Source organism: Arachis hypogaea, chromosome 16 (genome assembly GCF_003086295.3).
Source record: "Arachis hypogaea cultivar Tifrunner chromosome 16, arahy.Tifrunner.gnm2.J5K5, whole genome shotgun sequence".
Taxonomy (NCBI): domain Eukaryota; kingdom Viridiplantae; phylum Streptophyta; class Magnoliopsida; order Fabales; family Fabaceae; genus Arachis; species Arachis hypogaea.
The window spans coordinates 71,782,877-71,796,352 of record NC_092051.1 but is presented as its reverse complement, the minus strand read 5'-3'; positions in this window follow the sequence as shown (position 1 = coordinate 71,796,352).

Below are 13,476 nucleotides of genomic sequence, written 5' to 3'. Positions count from 1 at the left end.
TTTTAGGTAATGTTGCTCCTGGCAGTTTGTGCTTTAACAGTCATACACCACATCCTGTTAACATAAGAGCTCTAAAGTTAAGTGCCCAAACTCATAGGAGACGACCTCATCTCCACTCTCAGTTTTGTGCCTATCCATCAAGAGTATGCTGCAGTAACATTTCCATCCCCACATTTTAGGACTATGAATATCATCACCAAGCATCTCATATGAATCGTGGAAATAATAAAGCACCATAACTGAATTAGTACTATCATTCACCCTAGGGAGGAACTCATCGCCAAACATCGCATATGTATGACAGAAAACAAAGAAGCGATAGTACCCTTAAAATGTGTATGACTTCGTTGACCACATTGAACCATCATCATAGAAGATCTAATCATAGTGGTTGGCTATCAATCGTATAGTTTTACTCAATAGGCACAAGTCCCATCATTTGATGTTTCTGTTGAGTTAAGAAATTAACTATATTAATTAGTGATGACAAACATTATTTTTGGCAAATAAATAATTAGTATGGATCAATTATAATTGCATATTACTAATTATTTATTGTTGCAGGCCAAAACTTAGCAGCCCAAATTGAAATAAAAATAATATAGCAAGGCTGGTGGGTCAATAAATAAACAAAGCCCATGAAGAATCAAAACTGAAGAAATCAAAATGGGTCAAACATATCACTACCCGATCCAAGCCCGATTTGATTTCAGCAAGCAAATCCCTCTCTTTTGCCTTACCTTAGCAACGTTCACTTCTGAACCTTGGTCAAAAACTCAGAAAAGTGAGAAAGAGAAAGAGAGAGCTTCTTCACTAAGCCAATTGTCAAAGAAGCAAGAAAGAGAAAGATTAAGCTTGAAAGGCAGATGTCAAATCACCAAGTTTAAACCAAATCAAGCTTAGGTTAAAGGTAATCCATTTCCTCTTGCATGCATCAGATCTTCTTCTCTTCTTCCCAACTCTCTGCAAGTCCGAAAATGGCATACAAAGAAAAGTTATTTTCTGCCCTAATCTGCTGTATATCTACGGTCACAAGTGATTCTTGGGGACCAAGTAGCTTCTCAATGGCTCAGATTAAGTTAACCATTGGAAGATTTTTGTGGTTGCTGTTTTATGGCTTTCGGTCAACCTTGGAAGGTCAGAAGGAGAGTTTCTACTCTAAGGTTTAATGAGAAAAAGTGAATCTGTGGGTTGGTGAAGCTCAAGGCTTAAGGTGTTGACCTTGGAAGAAGAACCCAGCAACATGCAAGGAGATAAAAGAGGTTTTGCTGTTCATTCAGAAACCAAGGAGAGAAAACTAGAGTTTGAGAATTGTGTTATGCAAAGAAGTTCCTCTACTTGGATAATTCTTTCTATCAAAGAAGCATTCGGCCAATACTGAAGAACTGTATCTGAGGTTTGCGAATCTGGTTTTGCACATAGCAAAGAGGCTGCTGATGAAGTCAATCTCCTTCATACTTTACTGATTACGATTTACTTTTCAATGTTTATCTTTCTGTAATTTCTTGTGAGAAAAGGCATTGTGAGAAAGCTTAAGAAAAAACCATGAGTGGAAAAAGGCTGAGAGAAATGCTTGAGAGAAAAGCCTAGAGTTATTTTCTGATTTTTTTAGGTTGGTTAAGTGTCTTGTATCTTGTACCTGTAAGGTATCCCTTTCTTAGTTAGGTTAGCACTAAGAGTGAATAGTTAGGTATTAGCATAGCCAATGTCAAGTTAGGTTAGAACTTGAGTGTGAAAGGATTGGGTCAATTCTGTGAAATTGGTGTATGTAATACTGTTAACTATAGTGAAAATTCTTCCTCTGTTATGGAGGAGACTAGACGTAGGTTGCATAGCACAAGGCAACCGAACCAGGATACATGCTGGTGTTATCTTTTCTCTTCTCTGCTGTGTTCTATTTTCTGATATTCATGTGACAAAAACAAATTGTCTCATAAATTTCCGCTGCTGAGTACAAACAGAATCAGAATTGAAAGTTTATTTTAAAGGGTTATAACAGCAACTGAAAAGGTAGGCATAGATTCAACCCCCCTTCTCTAAGCCTACCACAACCTTCAATTGGTATCAGGAGCTAAGGTCTCAAGAATCAAGCTTAACCGCTTGGAGCAAAGATCCAATGGCGAACAACTTGGGCACAACCACAGTTGCCTACACCCTCACTGAAGGCCAGTCAAACAACCGGCCACCTTTCTTCAACGGGAAGAACTACTCCTACTGGAAAGAAAGGATAAGGATTTTCATCCAATCCATTGACTACAACATATGGAAGATTGTTGTGAGCGGTCCCAAGATCCCAACAAAAATAAGTGCTGATGGAGTGGTGACTCCAAAAGAAGAAGCTGAATGGAATGAAGATGATAAGAAGAAGATAGAGCTGAATGCTAAAGCAATCAACCTTCTTCACTGTGCTATCAGCTTTGAAGAGTACCGGAAGGTGTCTAGATGCAAGACAGCCAAAGAAATCTGGGAAAAACTCCAAGCTACACACGAAGGCACTAAACAAGTCAAAGAAATGAGGATTGATATGCTGCGAAAAGAGTACGAGATGTTTAGCATGAAGGATGGAGAAAGCATTGATGAAGCGTTTGAGAGATTCTCAATCATAATCAACAACCTTGATGCTATGGGTACAAACTATGCAGAACAAACCTTGGTGAGAAAACTCCTTAGAAGCCTCACAAAAGAATGGGAAAACACTGCCACTATCCTAACCGAGAGCAACAACATAAGTCCCATAACCTATGATGAGCTGAGAGGAAAACCCCTTGCCTATGAAGCCACACACACAAACACAGACTCAAAGAAAAAGGGAATAGCCCTCAAGTCACAAATAGAACCAAAAGAGAGTGAGTCTAGTGACGGTATTTCAGATGATGAGCTTTTGTTTTTTGCTAGGAGATTTAAAAGAATGATGAAGAACAAGGGCAAATACAAGGGTTCAAGTTCAAAGGAGCACAAGATTGACTTGAGAAAGGTGACGTGCCATCACTGCAAGGAGGTTGGACACTTCAAGCTAAACTGTCCAAAGCTCAAAAAGGAGGACAAAGGAAAGAAGGAAAGGAAGATAGTGCTCATGGCAGCTTGGGAAGATCTTGAAAATGACTCAAATGAAGAAGAAGAATCTGAAGGAGATGATAAAGATTGCTTCATGGCTGGAAACAACAATCTTGATGAGATTTGCCTAGCATCCAAGAACAAAAAGGACATGTGGTACATGGATAGTGGATGTTCAAGGCACATGACTGGAAGGTCAACTTACTTCATCAAACTAAATAAGTATGATGGAAAACTTGATGTGTGGAAAACGATCCAACACAAAACTCACCGGCAAGTGGACCGGGTCGCATCAAGTAATAATAACTCACATGAGTGAGGTCGATCCCATAGGGATTGAAGGATTGAGCAATTTTTGTTTAGTGGTTGATTTAATCAAGCGAATCAAGTATTGGTTGAGTGGTTTATAATTGACAGAAGCTAAATTGCATGAATTGTAAAGGGAAAGAGAAGAATTGCAGTAAATTAAAGAGAACAGAAAGTAGAAGTGCTGAATCTTAAAGAACAAGTAAATTAAATTGCAGAAACTTAGATTACAAGAAATGTAAATGACTGAATCTTAAAGTGCAAGAAATGTAAATTACTTGAATTATAAAGGGAATTAGGAGTTGGGATTACAGAATTTAAACAAGAACAAGTGAATTGCAGTTAAACAGAAGAGTAGAAGGTGAATTGAAGTAAAATAGATCTAAACAGAAAAGTAAAAATGCTTGAGAAATTAAAATAGAAAGTGACTGATGCTTAATTGTAGCAATTTAAAAGAAGATTGAAGATCTCAGGAGTGGAAGAGACTAGAAAACAAGTCTAGATCTCAAATCCTTCCTTGATCCAACAAGAACAATTGCAAAATAAGTAAAGAAAAGTAAATTGCAGAAAGTGTAGAAGATGAAGCAGTAAACAGAAATGGAAATTGAATTATGCAGAAAAGTAAACAAGAGATCTCAAGGTGAGATTGAAACAGAAGTTCTTCAATTCTCTACCCAAGATCCAAAGCAAGAAAATAAAAGAGTGCTCAAGCAAGAACCAGGAAGAAGAGAGATCAATTCCCCTTCCCAATTCTCTAAGTTCTAAATTCAAAAGTAAAAGCTCAAAATGAAAATGAAAGTTCAAAGAAAAATTTCAAAGTAACGTCTAGAGGTGCTAACTTAATCAAACTAGCTTCTATTTATACACTTTCTATTCTTGGATTTTAGAATTTGGATGGGCTTTTTAATTTGGTGAAGAATTGAATTAAGTTGGATTTTTGATTGAGTTTCAGCCCAAATTGGAAATTGCTCCCAGGAGGATGCTCTGCTCTTGTGGGGAGCAGAGCATTAGAGCCTTGTGTGGAGATCCTTGTTGCGTCCAAGGCTGGGAGAGGCATCAGGATGATGCTCCACTCATGTGGGGAGCGGAGCATTGGAGCCTTGTGTGTGGGTCTTGCGCGCCTTGTGCTCCCTGGCCTTGTCATGTTTGCGCGCTCAATTCCTCCCTGGACCGTGTCATGATGCGCGTCTCTCCCTCCTGGTCCATGTAAGCATGCTTGTGTGCGCCAAGGAGTAGCGCTCTGCTCTCCTTGTGAGCTGAGCATTGGTGCTTCCAAGAGGAGGTCCCTGGTTCGATTCTTGTTGGAGGCACGCTGGCTTCTTTTCTTTGTGAAGGAAGTAGCGCTTCTCTCTCCTCTTTTCCTTGATGTACTTGGTTCGAATCTTGGAGGAAGCATTTGGCAAACATTTCCTTTGATTTATTTTTGGTGGAAGCCCGATAATGCTCCCAAGGAGAGCAGAGCATTATTTTTCCTTTCCTTGTTTCTTGGCTTCAAATTGTGCTCCGCTCTCAAGGGGAGAAGAGCATTGAAGCTTGCTTCCTTGGTTCATTGTTGCGCTCCCTTGGAGAGCACTGGGCTCTTGGAGAAAGCTTCGTGGCTTCCCTCCTTCATTGTGCCACACTTCTTAATTTCCTTTGCCACATTATTCTCTTCCTTAGGCCACACTTCTTAAGCTACGCTTTCTTATTTTCTTCTTTTCTTCACCTACAAGTAATCAAAATAACCAATCAAAGTATCACCAAATTCACAAGGTTTATAAATCACTTAAATATCAATTAAATTTGGCTTAAACCTTATGAATTAGTATTAATTAAATGATGGTTGATTGATTCAAAGAAACTATGCATTTCCATTCCAAATTACTTACTTATAATGCAAGAAAGTGCATAAAACCTAATAGAAATAAAGAAAAAGACTAGTAAAACTAGGCTAAGATGACTTGTCATCAGAGGTTTTGTGACTTTTGGAGATGATGGTAAAGGTAAAATCATTGCTGTTGGAAAAGTAGGTAATGAGTAATCTACTTTCATTGATGATGTACTTTTGGTATGTGGTTTGAAGCATAATCTTTTGAGTATAAGTCAGCTGTGTGATTTAGGATATTTATTAATTTTTAAAAGACTTGAATGCTGTGTTGTTAATGAAAAGACAAATGAAGTGATATTTATTGCCAAGCGTTTTAATAATATGTATGGACTTACTCTTAATGAACTAAAGGATCAAAATGTAGCTTGTCTTCACTCTAAAGAATCTGAAAAGTGGTTATGGCACAAGAGATTGGGCCATGCAAGTATGTTTCAAATAAACAAACTTGTAAAGAAAGAATTAGTAAGAGGCCTTCCTTTGATAAAGTTTGACAAAGACATCACTTGTGATGCTTGCCAAATGGGAAAATAAACAAAAAGTTCTTTTAAACCAAAGGAAGACATCTCTACTAAAAGACCACTTGAGTTGCTACACATTGATTTATTTGGTCCAACTAGAACTCAAAGCCTAGGTGGTAAATATTATGGTTTAGTAATTGTGGACGACTACACTAGGTTTGGTTGGGTTTTATTTCTTACACACAAAAACGAAGCCTTTTCGGCCTTTGAACCTTTTTGCAAGAAAATTCAAAATGAAAAGGATTTGAAAATCTCTTCTATAAGAAGTGATCATGGAACTGAATTTAAAAATAATATATTTTAATCCTTTTGTGAGGAATTTGGAATATCTCACAACTTCTCTTGTCCAAGAACACCACAACAAAATGGTGTTGTGGAAAGACGAAATAGAAGCATACAAGAAATGATAAGAGCTATGCTATGTGAGAGTAATGTTCCAAAATTCCTTTGGGCTGAAGCGGTTAACACGGCTTGCCACATTTTGAATAGAACTATCATAAGGAAATTTTTGAAGAAAACCCCTTATGAACTTTGGAAAGGTTACCCACCAAACTTAGACTACTTGCACATCTTTGGATGCAAATGTTTTGTCTTAAATAACAAGGATAATTTGGGAAAATTTTATCCAAAGGCGTATGAGTGTTTGTTTGTAGGATATTCCACAACTAGTAAAGCATATAAGGTTTATCATCAAGATGCTAGGATTATTGAGGAGTCCATTCATGTTACATTTTGTGATACTAACTTGGTACAAAGCATTTTGGAAGATTGTGATGCAGAAAATCAAGCTCAAAAGGAAGATGAAACTACTCAAAATCATGACAAAGAAAATTCTGGTCAAGCTGAACCAAAAACTGCAACTGCTAAAAATTCAAGAGACAATTCCATTTTGTCTCATGAATCTGAAGGAAATCCTGAAGCCAGCAGCACCCAGAATTATCCTGAATCTGCCTCCAAATCCACCAAACCTCGTGAATGGAGATTCTTAAAGAATTATCCTGAGGAATTTGTCATTGGGGACGTCTCTCATGGAGTGCAAACATGGTCTTCCACTAGAAAGGCAAATGAAGGATCAAACATTGCCCTTCTTTCACAAATAGAGCCTCAAAACATCAAGGAAGCCCTTAGTTACCCCTCTTGGGTTAAGGCTATGGAGGATGAGCTTCTTGAGTTTGAAAAGAACCAAGTATGGACTTTGGTTCCTAGGCCAAGTGGAAAGAAAGTGACCGGCACCAAGTGGATATTTCGAAACAAGTTGGGAGAAGATGGTAACATTGCAAGAAACAAGGCAAGACTAGTGGCACAAGGATATGACCAAGAAGAAGGAATAGACTTTGATGAATCCTTTGCCCATGTTGCCCGAATGGAAGCCATAAGACTTCTCTTAGCTTATGTTGCATTTTGTAGTTTTAAATTATATCAAATGGATGTGAAATGTGCATTTTTAAACGGTGTGATAAATAGAGAAGTGTATGTGGAGCAGCCTCCTGGTTTTGAAAATAAAGAGCATTCTAATCATGTTTTCAAATTATATAAAGCTCTCTATGGTTTAAGACAAGCTCCTGGAGCTTGGTATGAGAGACTTAGCTCTTTTCTTTTGAAAAATGGTTTTCAAAGAGGCACCACTGACACAACTCTATTTATCAAGAACTCTAATGATTCTTTTATTCTAGTCCAAATATATGTTGATGACATTATTTTTGGATCAGCCAATAAATCCCTTTGTTTTGATTTTGGAAAACTCATGACAAGTGAATTTGACATGAGTATGATGGGTGAACTTAATTTTTTCCTTGGGCTGCAAATTAAACAAACTGAAAAGGGTATTTTCATTCATCAAGAGAAGTATGCCAATGAATTAGTTAAGAAATTTGGTATGGAAAATGCCAAACATATGGAAACTCCCATGCATCCTAGTTCAAAATTAGATAAGGGAGAAACTGAGAAAGATGTTGATGAGACTAGGTATAGAGGAATGATTGGTTCTCTTATGTACTTAACTTCCTCTAGACCCGATATAGTGCAAAGTGTTGGATTGTGTTTGGTGCACGAAATTGTGATCATCAACAATGGTGCCAAAGACTTGGAGCTCTCAAACGTGAATCACACTTTGTCACAATTCTGCACAACTAACCAGCAAGTGCACTGGATCGTCCAAGTAATACCTTACGTGAGTAAGGGTCGATCCCACGGAGACTGTCGGCTTGAAGCAAGCTATGGTCATCTTGTAAATCTCAGTCAGGCATATTCAAATGGTTATGGAGGATTGATAATTAAAAAATAATAAAACATAAAATAAAGATAGAGATAGAGATACTTATGTAATTCATTGGTAGGAATTTCAGATAAGCGTATGAAGATGCTTTGCTCCTCCCGAACCTCTGCTTTCCTATTGCCTTCTTCCAATCATTCATACTCTTTCCATGGCAAGCTTTATATTGGGCATCACCGTTGTTAATGGCTACTTCCCGTCCTCTCAGTGAAAATGTTCTACGCACGCTGTCACCGCACGGCTAATCATCTGTCGGTTCTCGATCATGTGGAATAGGATCCATTGATCCTTTTGCGTCTATCACACGCCCAACACTCGCGAGTTTGAAGCTTGTCACAGTCATCCCTTCCCAGATCCTACTCAAAATACCACAGACAAGGTTTAGACGTTCCGGATCTTAGGAATGGCCGCCAATAATTCTAGCCTATACCACGAAGGTTCTAATCTTAGATTAGAAACCCAAGAGATACACATTCAAGCTTGTTTGCATGTAGAACGGAAGTGGTTGTCAGTCACGCGTTCATAGGTGAGAATGGTGATGAGTGTCACATAATCATCACATTCATCATGTTCTTGGGTGCGAATGAATATCTTGGAGAAGAAATAGACTTGAGTTAAATAGAAAAACAATAGTACTTTGCATTAATTCATGAAGAACAGCAGAGCTCCACACCTTAATCTATGGTGTGTAGAAACTCCACCGTTGAAAATACATAAGAACAAGGTTCAGGCATGGCCGTGAGGCCAGCCCCCAAACATGAAAAGGTCTATCAAAGTATGAAAATACAATAGCAAAAGGTCATATTTATAGAGAACTAGTAGCGTAGGGTTTACAGAAATAAGTAATTAATGCAGAAATCTTCTTCCGGGCCCACTTGGTGTGTGCTTGGGCTGAGCATTGAAGCTTCCATGTGTAGAGACTTTTCTTAGAGTTAAACGCCAGCTTTTGTGCTAGTTTGGGCGTTTAACTCCAGCTTTTGTGCCAGTTCTGGCGTTTTGACGCTAGGATTCTTAAGCTGACTTGGAACGCCGGTTTGGGCTATCAAATCATAGGCAAAGTATGGACTATTATATATTGCTGGAAAGCCCAGGATGTCTAATTTCCAACGCAATTAAGAGCGTGCCTATTGGGCTTCTGTAGCTTAAGAAAATCCACTTTGAGTGCAGGGAGGTCAGAATCCAACAGCATCTGCAGTCATTTTTCAGCCTCTGAATCAGATTTTTGCTCAGGTCCCTCAATTTCAGCTAGAAAATACCTGAAATCACAGAAAAACACACAAACTCATATTAAAGTCCATAAATGTGATTTTTATTTAAAAACTAATAAAAACATAATAAAAACTAACTAAAATATACTAAAAACATACTAAAAACAATGCCAAAAAGCGTATAAATTATCCGCTCATCACAACACCAAACTTAAATTGTTGCTTGTCCCCAAGCAACTGAAAATCAAATAGGATAAAAATAAGAGAATATACAATGAATTCCAAAAACATCTATGAAGATCAGTATTAATTAGATGAGTGAGGCTTTTAGCTTTTTGCTTCTGAACAGTTTTGGCATCTCACTTTATCCTTTTGAAGTTCAGAATGATTTGCTTCTATAGGAACTCAGAATCCAGATAGTGTTATTGATTCTCCTAGTTAAGTATGTTGATTCTTGAACACAGCTACTTTATGAGTCTTGGTCGTGACCCAAAGCATTTTGTTTTCCAGTATTACCACCGGATACATAAATGCCACAAACACATAACTGGGTGAACCTTTTCAGATTATGACTCAGCTTTGCTAGAGTCCCCAATTAGAGGTGTCCAGAGCTCTTAAGCACACTCTTTTTGCTTTTGGACCACGACTTTAACCGCTCAGTCTCAAGTTTTCACTTGACACCTTCACGCCACATGCACATGGTTAGGGACAGCTTGGTTTAGCCGCTTAGGCCAGGATTTTATTCCTGTGGGCCCTCCTATCCACTGATGCTCAAAGCCTTGGATCCTTTTTATTTTACCCTTGCCTTTTGGTTTAAAGGGTTACTGGCTTTTTCTGCTTACTTTTCTTTCTTTTTCTCTTTTTTTTCTTTTTTCGCATTTTTTTTCGCATATATATTTTTTCTGCAAGCTTTTCACTGCTTTTTCTTGCTTCAAGAATCAATTTTATGATTTTTCAGATTATCAAATAACATTTCTCCTTTCCCATCATTCTTTCAAGAGCCAACAATTTTAACATTCATGAATCAACAAATTCAAAAAATATGCACTGTTCAAGAATTCATTCAGAAAAACAATAGTATTGCCACCACATCAAAATAACTAAACTGTTTTAAAATTTGAAATTCATGCACTTCTTTTTCTTTTTCAATTAAAAACATTTTTCATTTAAGAAAGGTGATGGATTCATTTTCATCGCTTTAAGGCATAGACACTTAGACACTAGTGATCATGTAATAAAGACACAAACATAAATAAACATAAAGCATAAAAATTCAAAAAACAGAAAATAAAGAGCAAGGAGATTAAAGAACGGGTCCACCTTAGTGATGTCGGCTTGTTCTTCCTCTTGAAGATCTAATGGAGTGCTTGAGCTCCTCAATGTCTCTTCCTTGCCTTTGTTGCTCCTCTCTCATGACTCTTTGGTCTTCTCTAATTTCATGGAGGAGGATGGAATACTCTTGGTGCTCCACCCTTTGTTGTCCCATGTTGGAACTTAATTCTCCTAGGGAGGTGTTGATTTGCTCCCAATAGTTTTGTGGAGGAAAATGCATCCCTTGAGGCATCTCAAGGATTTCATGGTGAGGAATTTCCTCATGTCCATGAGTGGGATCTCTTGTTTGCTCCATCCTTTTCTTAGTGATGGGCTTATCCTCATCAATGAGGATGTCTTCCTCTATGTCAATTCCAACTGAATTGCAGAGGTAACAAATGAGATGAGGGAAGGCTAACCTTGCCAAAGTAGAGGACTTGTCTGCCACCTTGTAGAGTTCTTAGGATATAACTTCATGAACTTCTACTTCCTCCCTAATCATGATGCTATGGATCATGATAGCCCGGTCTATAGTAACTTCAGACCGGTTGCTAGTGGGAATAATTGAGCGTTGGATGAACTCCAACCATCCCCTAGCCACGGGCTTGAGGTCATGCCTTCTTAGTTGAACCGGCTTCCCTCTTAAATCTCTCTTCCATTGAGCGCCCTCTTCACAGATGTCTATGAGGACTTGGTCCAACCTTTGATCAAAGTTGACCCTTCTAGTGTAGGGGTGTGCATCTCCTTGCATCATGGGCAAGTTGAATGCTAACCTTACATTCTTCGGACTAAAATCTAAGCATTTCCCCCGAACCATTGTAAGCCAATTCTTTGGGTCCGGATTCACACTTTGATCATGGTTCTTGGTGATCTATGCATTGGCATAGAATTGGCATAGAACTCTTGAACCATTAAGATTCCGACTTGTTGAATGGGGTTGGTGAGAACTTCCCAACCTCTTCTTCGAATCTCATGTCGGATCTCTGGATATTCACCCTTTTTGAGTTTGAAAGGGACCTCGGAGATCACCTTCTTCTTGGCCACAACTTCATAGAAGTGGTCTTGGTGCACCTTTGAGATGAATCTCTCCATCTCCCATGACTTGGAGGTGGAAGCTTTTGCCTTCCCTTTCCTCTTTCTAGAGGTTTCTCCGGACTTAGGTGCCATAAATGGTTATGGAAAAATAAAAAGCAATGCTTTTACCACACCAAACTTAGAAAGTTTGCTCGTCCTCGAGCAAAAGAAGAAAGAAGAGAGTAGAAGAAGAAGAAATAGAGGAGATGGAGGGGGGTATGGTTCGGCCATTATGGGTGGGAAAGTGGTTTAAATTTGAATGGTGAGGTAGGTGGGGTTTTATGAAGGATGGATGTGAGTGGTGAAGAGAATGGTGGGATTTGATAGGTGAGGGGTTTTGGGGAAGAGGTATTGAGGTGATTGGTGAATGGGTGAAGAAGAAAGAGAGAGAGGTGGGGTAGGTGGGGATCCTATGGGGTCCACAGATCCTGAGGTGTCAAGGATATCTCATCCCTGCACCAAGTGGCGTGCAAAAATGCCCCTTTCTGCCAATCTTGGCGTTAAACGCCAGGTTACTGCCCATTTCTGGCATTTAACACCAGTTTCTTGCCCTTTTCTGGCGTTAAACGCCAGTCTGGTGCCCATTTCTGGCGTTAAATGCCCAGAATGGTGCCAGACTGGGCGTTTAACGCCCATTCTGCTACCCTTACTGGCGTTTAAATGCCATTAAGTTTCTCCTCTAGGGTGTTCTGTTTTTTATTCTGTTTTTCAGTCTGTTTTTGCTTTTTCAATTATTTTTGTGACTTCACATGATCATCAACCTATAGAAAACATAAAATAACAATGGAAAATAACATAGATAAGTAAAATTGGGTTGCCTCCTAACAAGCGCTTCTTTAATGTCAATAGCTTGATAGTGGGCTCTCATGGAGCCTCACAGATGTTTAGAGCAATGTTGGAACCTCCTAACACCAAACTTTAGAGTTTGAATGTGGGGGTTCAACACCAAACTTAGAGTTTGACTGTGGGGGCTCTGTTTGTCTCTGTATTGAGAGAAGCTCTTCATGCTTCCTCTCCATGGTTACAGAGGGATATCCTTGAGCTTTAAACACAAGGGAGTCTTCATTCACTTGAATGATCAATTCTCCTCTGTCAACATCAATTACAGCTTTTGCTGTAGCTAGGAAGGGTCTGCCAAGGATGATGGATTCATCCATACACTTCCCAGTCTCTAGGATTATGAAATCAGCAGGGATGTAGTGGCCTTCAACCTTTACCAAGACATCCTCTACAAGTCCATAAGCCTGTTTCTTTGAATTGTCTGCCATCTCCAGTAAGATTCTTGCAGCTTGTACCTCAATGATCCCTAGCTTCTCCATTACAGAGAGAGGCATGAAGTTTATGCTTGATCCTAGGTCACACAGAGCCTTCTCAAAGGTCATGGTGCCTATGGTACAAGGTATTGAGAACTTTCCAGGATCTTGTCTCTTCAGAGGTAATTTCTGCCTAGTCAAGTCATCTAGTTCTTTAGTGAGCAATGGAGGTTCATTCTCCCAAGTCTCATTACCACATAACTTGGCGTTTAGCTTCATGATTGCTCCAAGGTACTTAGCAACTTGCTCTTCAGTAACATCTTCATCCTCTTCAGAGGAAGAATACTCATCAGAGCTCATGAATGGCAGGAGTAAATTCAATGGAATCTCTATGGTCTCTGTGTGAGCCTCAGATTCCCATGGTTTCTCATCAGGGAATTCCATGGAGGCCAGTGAACGTCCATTGAGGTCTTCCTCAGTGGAGATCACTGCCTCTTCCTCCTCTCTAGGTTCGGCCATGTGAGACGTGTTTATGGCCTTGCACTCTCTCTTTGGATTCTCTTCTGTATTGCTTGGGAGAATACTAGGAGGGAGTTCAGTAACTTTCTTACTC